General features: G+C 48.6%; 1 long non-coding RNA gene across 1 annotated transcript; it reads right to left on the reverse strand.

Annotated features, from left to right (window-relative positions):
* Window positions 1-585: 585 nt before the first annotated feature.
* LOC119088619 lies at window positions 586-8,120 on the reverse strand. Its single transcript, XR_005092285.1, has 4 exons — window positions 7,750-8,120; window positions 5,648-5,775; window positions 1,297-1,429; window positions 586-1,201 (listed from the first exon to the last, which is right to left on the reverse strand). It is a non-coding gene; the product is annotated as an uncharacterized LOC119088619 (long non-coding RNA).
* Between the last annotated feature and the right edge of the window lie 282 nt (window positions 8,121-8,402).

Consider the following 8,402-nt stretch of genomic DNA (forward strand, 5'->3'; position numbering starts at 1 on the left):
TCAGCCCACAGAAATAACTTAACACATGTCAGGGTGCATTTTTTTTTTTCTTTGTCTCTCTTCCTCTGCCCTTCTCTGGCTGCAGACAGGCCAGCTATTTCTTAGCATATATTTGTCACAACGACAGCCCCATCAATCCACTGCCTCCCTAACCTACACCACTCGCCAAACCTTGCTCTTCGTGATCCCTTTCCAGGGTCCCCCCTACCCCTCCCAGGTCCTCCCGTCCTTCTGAGCCTGTGCATTGCAGCCTTCCCAGGGAAGCTCCTCTGTCTCTTCACCAGAGCGTTCCTAGCACGTGCAGTTTCCTAGAGACTTTGAACCAGCTTGCTCTCCCATCTTTGCAGACCTCCGGGAGGGCACCTCTCCTGAGACAGGCAGCATTTACAAACCCCACAAACCCTTGGCCCCTTTCAGAGAAAAAGTCTGTGATTGCAACCACATCTTCAGATGCACTTGGCCCCTGCGTTACAGCCCCATTTGCAGCCATCTAGTATGCAGAAACAGCACTTCACGGACACCGTGCGACGTCTGTTTAAATGAGATAGTCCTGTACGGAAAGAGTTAGAATGAGCCCTGTACACGATAAGTACATGTTTGGGATCATGGGACGCTGTCACCACTGCTGCTATCAAATGTGCACTTCAGTGCTCTTTCTGAAAATCTGGGGACAGACCATGGCCAGTATTAGGGAAATTATTTCAGTGGTGAGTATCAGTATGATTCTACGAAGACTTCAAAGATAGCAAAGTGTGCTTCTGTCTGCCACACTGAACGAATGGCCATGGAATGCTTGATTTCAGGAGTAAACTGTGGCCAGGCATGGTTGCTCACACCTGTGTAATGCCAGCGTTTTGGAGGCTGATGCAAGTGTACAATGATTTTTACCTTTTTAATGACCAGAGATATAATTGTGTATATACATTATAGTAAACCGCTTACGGCACAGAGGTAGAGTCACACATAACAGATGCAGGACTCTGCAAGCTTACTTGGGAACCTTATCTTAGGTTCCTGGATGATCTCAAGCCAAGTTACTTCTCAGTATCTCAGTGTCAACTGAGGAAAAAAAAAATCACACCTGGTGGGCAGAAGTGCAGGCCAAAGGAGCTATCGGGAGTGCGTCCACACAACGGTGTCCGTACCAACAGGAGTTCGAAGTCAATTGTTTGCAATATCAGTATCTGCCAGAGACACAAGGCTGGAAGAGCATAAACCAAGCTGTTAGTTGTTTCTACTGGGGAAAGGAATCGGGAGGCAAGGAAAATCGACTCACTCACACCAAGGGTAACTTACCTAACATCAAAATGCCACCTAGTGCCAGAGTGTTGGCAGGTTAGACTCTAAGGACAACTGTCACCAAAGATTCAGGAGCACAGGCCAGGTCAGTCCTCCCATTTCCTTAGCCTGATCCAAATTTCAACACAAACTAGAAAATAAAAATCCAAAGATGTTATCAAAAGCTGTTGCCCCCACCCTGCAGTCCTCCATGATGCCCCCCGACTCCACAGCCCCTCCATGATGCCCCCACACTCCACAGCCCCTCCATGATGCCCCCCACACTCCACAGCCCCTCCATGATGCCCCCACACTCCACAGCCCCTCCATGATGCCTCCTACACTCCATAGCCCCTCCATGATGCCTCCTACACTCCATAGCCCCTCCATGATGCCCCCCCCACATCCTGCAGCCCCTCCATGATGCCCCCCACACCCTGCAGCCCCTCCATGATGCCCCCACACTCCACAGCCCCTCCATGATGCCTCCCACACTCCACAGCCCCTCCATGATGCCTCCCACACTCCACAGCCCCTCCATGATGCCTCCCACACTCCACAGCCCCTCCATGATGCCTCCCACACTCCACAGCCCCTCCATGATGCCCCCACACCCTGCAGCCCTCCATGATGCCCCCCACACCCTGCAGGCCCTCCATGATGCCCCCACACTCCACAGCCCCTCCATGATGCCCCCCACACCCTACCTTCCATGACACTTTTCCAGCCAGTCCCAATCTGTACACTCTTCCTCCCCAACCCCAAAGGCATCCTTGACCTCTCACCTCTGGACTGCTCCTACTCTGGTGATACTATATCGTGATTTCACACATTTGTCCCCAAAGTCCAAGCACCCTAAGAACAAAAGCCTCCCTGCCTTAGGCTTCTGTCAGCTGGCCCAGCACCTTCCATGAGTTAGTTACCGTGAGCCACTGTGACAGAACGCCAGGCTGGACAGCTTCACGGAGGGCTTTGTTTGACTTACGGTGTCAGGTTTGGTCTGTCGCAGGGGAAGGCGTGGTGCATCAGCTCAGGTCACATCAGGTGGCCAACGGCAGAGAAGGGAGAGTGCAGGTTCTTACCCTACCGTCTGCTTTAGTCTAGTCAGGACACCAACAAGACCACGAGACGGTGCTGCCCACATTCAGGGGGGGGGTCTTCCCCCTCAATTCATCCTCCGTGGGAACACCCTCAAAGATACACTTAGAGGCCTGCCTCACCAATCTCCTAGGCGATTCTAAAACCAATCAAGTATCAGCAGCCATTGACCAAACAGGCCATCTAACTTTCAGGGCCACCACTCCCCCAGTGGCTACCATTTCTGTACTGTTAACAGCATTTTCTCCCTTGCTTCTCACAGCTAACCTCTGATGATTCCTTCAGTGTGGCTGAGCTCCACACCTGTTCCCTGACCCCTGCGTAATGAGTGACCTCTTCCCCTGCCTTCCATTCCCTGCTGGTCCTGTGTCCAGCAGAAAATTAAACCCCAAGTCAAGCTCCAAAGCAACAGCGTGTGTGTCCTCAGCTAGACAGTGAGTTCCTGGAAAGCAGGACAAAGCAGGACGTGCCCCTCCTCCCCCACCCTGGGGGGCGGGGTGTAGGAAAGAGGCTGGAACACATCCATGCTGGAGTTAGAGGAGGAGACAGGAATCTAGCATGGAGTTCCATTAGGTAGGAATAGCTCCATTGGCAACTTAGAAGTCATCATGGCAACCTTTTTTCTTATTTGTCTTTTAGTTCTTTTTTTTCTCTCACTAGGACAAAAAAAAAAAGATTGTTAAAAATTAAATCCAAAACTTTCAGCTCTGATGAGTTTTCTCAAAAGCCAATAATTCCACATGGCTCATCTAAAATTAGAGAGAAGTGACCAGGATTTGTAGTTGATTGGCTCTTGTAGTAGATGCACGATAGTCAGAATCTATTTAAGTGACTTTCGTGGGGAACTGGAGCAGCAGGCATTGCCTCAGACGCCAGAAGTCCATTTAAATACTACACCAAAGGAAGGGAATTAGTCTGGTCAAGCTGCTGACATGAACAGGCAGGGACAGAAATGCCCTGGAGGAGTGCTGAGTGTTTCATCTTGAATCCATTTGCAAAATAAACACATGTATTTACCCAGTTTACTACTTTGACTGTTTCCTGGACAGATCTAGGCTGGGATGGCCAACTGAAATGAAAAAATAACCAAGACTACAAAATGAACTTGCTGCGCTCTTCAATTGGCTTGTTCAGCAACACAAACAAAAGCTGATGAAGTTGGAAGCTTGTGTGGTGTTTCGGCCTGCGATCTGCAGACTACACTGGCCAGCAGCTCCTATCCACGCTGCCCACACAGCCGGCCAGGCTGAGGCTGATTATGAGCTCCAAGCGCAAACACACGGACTCCTTTCTTCTGCAGAGGAAAACCTTAAACTCTCACCAGCACCGACTGCTGTCTTACAGATGGGCCAAGCAGAGAAGTTTCGTACATTCTACCAGAAACACAGAGGCGCACACCCATCCTGTTTCGGCCCCATGCTATCCAGACACTTCTGAAATTGCTTTTCCAGTAGAATCTCAGGACAGGTTTTCTTTTACTACCACCTACACATGGCTACGACAGGACTGGTTTGGCAATCTATGCCCCCTTGGTCCCGCAGGGGGCCTTGGGGTAACGCTGGCCCCTGCCCGGTTAATGACCTCTTATGTGCTGTGGAGAGAGTGTTTGCTATCCTGAGTTTCCTGTGACCAGCAGGGGCAGGAAGACCACACAGTCTCTGCCATAACCGCCACAAGATGAGGTGTGGCCCCAGACCTCCTGTGCTGGAACGGGCGAGCTGGTGAGGATGTCATTTAACGGATCAGCAATGCTCCAGCGGGTTTCACTATGGAACACACCCCTCCTCGCCCCCCCCCCCAAGCAACACCAGAGCGCCTGCTGGCAGGCCTGGCTTTCCTCATAACTCCCACAGGTTGCAGGACCCCTCTCCCCTCTGCCCTGCCTTCCTACATTGTCAACAGATCATAGCTGAAGCCTCAGTGGAATACGCCATCCAATTTCCCATAAAATGAGACATGAAAATAAACACACACACTGTATGTTGGTTTACATTTCCTGTACAACCCCAACAGGGGCGACAGGAAAGACATTAAGGAAACTATTTCTAAAGCAATGGGCTACATTTTAGCAAGAATACTCTCACTGACCCTAAAAAGAAAGCCATTCAGATGGCTAAAATCCCATATAATTCTTTGAAAACCTTCTTGAACATTCCCATTTTAATTTCTAAAATCAATGTGTCTTGCTAGTGCCCGTGCCCACTGACAACAATTCATACCGATGGGGAAGAATGTGTGGACATTCTTCTATGAAATGGAAATTTTGGCTATTTTTCAGGACGTTATTCCAAGAGAGGAAAAGCTCTTAAGCCCACTGCACCTGACAGAGGCGTGTTTTGTTCCTAGAGGGCTGCTGTCCCCCGACATCCCTGCCCTCATTAAAAAGGCATATCACAGCTGTCACCTTTGTGTTTCCAGTCATGCAGTTTCCAGGCCCCAACAGAATGCCATCATTTACTTTTCTTCTGGGAAAAAGAAAGGCAGCTAGCGCCTATGCATGCTCAGTGCCAAATGTCCCAGAGAAAGGGGCTCACCTCTCTAACTCAGAGCACCTGGCAGGTATGGGTGAGTGAGACGTCTCAACTAGGGGAGAGTAAAGGGTATTTTATTTCTTTCAAGCAGATTCACTAACTAGATAATAATTGCTTGCCATTAGCGCATTAAAATTGTATGTACGTGGCGCTGCTAAAGTGCCAGCAAACTGTTTGTTCTCAGGTAGATAAACGTCCCTCCCGCAGTCTTGTTCACACTGTTAATTTGCTGAGCAAACCCTTTTCTTGTGGATGGTGTAAACATCACTTCTAGGCTCCAGGACAGGGAAACACACAAGCAATCATATGCTTCCCAAGGCAGGCACTCATCCCTCAGTCATTTCACCACAGAGAGCCTGAGGAAGAGCAGAGGGAAGAGAGAATGAAGGGGGAGGGGGAGAGAGGAGAGAAGAGAGGGATTGAGGGAGGGAGGGGGACGGAGGGAGGGAGGGAGGGAGGGAGGGAGAGGCGGAAGAGTAGAAAAGGAGGAAGAAGAGAAGGAAGGAAGAAGATGGGAGACAGAAGAGGAGAAGGAGGAAGAGGAGGAGAGGGGAAGGGATGGAGGAGAGAAGAAGAGAGAGAAGGAGGGAGAAGAATGAGAGGGAGGAGAGAAATATGTTGCTTTCAGATCATTGCTTCTTTCACTCTTTAGGTAGAAGAAAAATATTAGTTCTGCACTTCAAATATCAGGCTGAACCTGACCCTCCCAAGGTTAAGTTCTGTGGGCTTTATCTACTCACCCTTCTGCCTGGGCACTGCTGACGGACCTGAGGCACCGCGGTGGGCATCTTAGAACACCTCCTCTCTGGCCTCCTGTGCAGTCTCTTCCCTGGGAGCCTGGCTTCTTGTCAAGCCAGAGGGGAAAATGCTGCAGACCAAGAGCAGAGTGTGATGAAAAGGACCAAGGGATGCTCTGTGCAGGTTCTCAGGAGCCTTATGAGCCAGGCTTGGTGCTGAGAGAACAGGAGTGTGACCTAGAGCATGGGGGAAAAACTATGCAAGACTCAATGGGATGCCTTTGTCAAGAGTGCTGGCTCAACACATCACCCCATAGCTTTCCAACTCTTCACAATAACTCATTTAGTAGAGAAATGCCTGAAAATAGCTATGTAGAAATCTGGAACATGAAAGTCTGAGATAACCCACACACAAGCAACAGCTCTTCACATGACTGTGGGTTGACTATGTGCACATCTAATAACCCACACATAAGCAACAGGTCTTCACATGACTGTGGACTGACTGTGTGCACATCTAATAACCCACACACAAGCGACAGGTCTTCACATGACTGTGGGTTGACTGTGTGCACATCTAATAACCCACACACAAGCGACAGGTCTTCACATGACTGTGGGTTGACTGTGTGCACATCTAATAACCCACACACAAGTGACAGGTCTTCACATGACTGTGGGTTGACTATGTGCACATCTAATAACCCACACACAAGCGACAGGTCTTCACATGACTGTGGACTGACTGTGTGCACATCTAATAACCCACACACAAGTGACAGGTCTTCACATGACTGTGGGTTGACTATGTGCACATCTAATAACCCACACACAAGTGACAGGTCTTCACATGACTGTGGGTTGACTGTGTGCACATCTAATAACCCACACACAAGTGACAGGTTTTCACATGACTGTGGACTGACTGTGTGCACATCTAAGCATCTTCACTAACAAAAGAAGTTAAGATTTACACAAGCTTTTTGCCTTCCGTGTTCTGAGGGACGCCTTCTGCCATTTGGGGGAGGCTAGATTTGAGATCACATGAGCAATAATCCATGCTGCAGAGGTACAGAGATGCCCAGTCAGTCAAGTCTCTCAGCTCTGACAACAAACTCTACAGGGTTTTTGGCTCATGGATCTTGCAGCTTCCTACCCACCCACCTTGCAGAGAAGGGCTCAATCTCACATCTGGAGGCTGAAGTGGAGAACTCCAAGACACTTAAAGTTCCCTGATTATATTTAAGTTTGTGATGGAATCGTGATTTTTCCTTTAGTTAAATTTTCCTTGGAAATCCTTAGTATACATAAAAAATGATCTGGATAATTACCACATTCATTCCTACAGTCCTAGACGTCTCTCTTCACACCACTTCATCCCACAGTTTGAGAAGAAAAACAAGGAAACTGAAATTCTGAGATTTGTAAAGAAAAAAGAAAACAATACTTACTAAAGTAGGGGAAATTATTTTCTGAAAGATTTTAAAATTTTATTTTTAATTCTGTGTATATGTAGGGAGGGTTGTACAGAGGTGGTGTCTGAACCCCTGGAGCTGGAGCAGGTAGTTGTGAGCCATCTGACTTGGGTCTCGGGACCCACCCTGCAGGCCTCTGGAAGACGGCAGTAAGTACCCTTAACCAACAAGACATCTCTCTAGCCACTCACCCCCATGACAAAAAGTGTAAAGATACCAGTCCCATGTTACATTTCCCACAACCACTTAACCAGTACTAGAATATGACCTGAGTGCTATGCAGCGTCTCGGGAACTTTCACTGTACCATGCTCTTGGCCTGCAGAAAGTTGCCTCCCTTAGGTACCGTCAAAACTTGGCTTAAGAACAAGCTCTCAGAACACCTTGAGAACTTTATATGCTTAAGCCCAACTCCTTGATCCCTTAATACACCTAAATTCTGATGAAGTCACCAAAGGTGTCAGAGCAAGACTCAAAATTCTCAAGGGACTATCATCAACTTAGCATTTCCAATTCACATGAGATGTTAATTCCACTTGTCAAAGTACAAAAGGCACACTCATGAAAAGCAGAAACCCAAAATGAATAATATTATGAGTTGGTCCCAGCTGGGTTTCCCTCAGTTTATTACCTTAGAAGACAGCACAACCCATGCCTTCTGAAGCCTGAAGCTACAGTCAGTGGAAAGCAGCATGTCTCGAAGTCTCTTCAGTGGGTCCCACGGCACAAGCCCCACCCACTCCAAGGAAGACTTGCAGTAACCAAACAGGGGGTAGACGAGGAAAGAGTGTGTCTCAAGGCTTCCACCTGTGAGGCAGATTCTCATCACGTCGTTGGACACACAATGAGATGAGACCAGAAGGAAATGAAGCTGGAAGTGTGGGAAAGAAGGGCTCTGGGGCGGGAGGAGGGACGAGCAGGAGAGATGCAGCCCTGAAGACAGGGAACAGGAAACCCAGCAGAAGGCCAGGCCTGCGAACTGCACCCAGAAGAAGTGCTCAGTTCAGGTTTGTGGAGGTTTTGTTCTTTTTTTACTGTTTCTGAACACCTGTGGCTTGGACAGACCAACTTCTCATTTGACAAGGGGAGCGGGGAGACTTACTTTCAACTCACATGACTTAAGTGTGGCCATGAGTTTTAAAAGTGAGCTAGCATGAACTGAAGAAAAACAACCTAAGCCCCAAACTTCAGTAGGTCACCTTCAACTTGAAGTGTGGTTCCACGCACGTTCCTGGAACAGAACAGTAATTAGTACTCTCCACACTCACTCTTCGGCATGACTTG

This window comes from Peromyscus leucopus, chromosome 10, assembly GCF_004664715.2.
Source record: "Peromyscus leucopus breed LL Stock chromosome 10, UCI_PerLeu_2.1, whole genome shotgun sequence".
Classification (NCBI taxonomy): Eukaryota; Metazoa; Chordata; class Mammalia; order Rodentia; family Cricetidae; genus Peromyscus; species Peromyscus leucopus.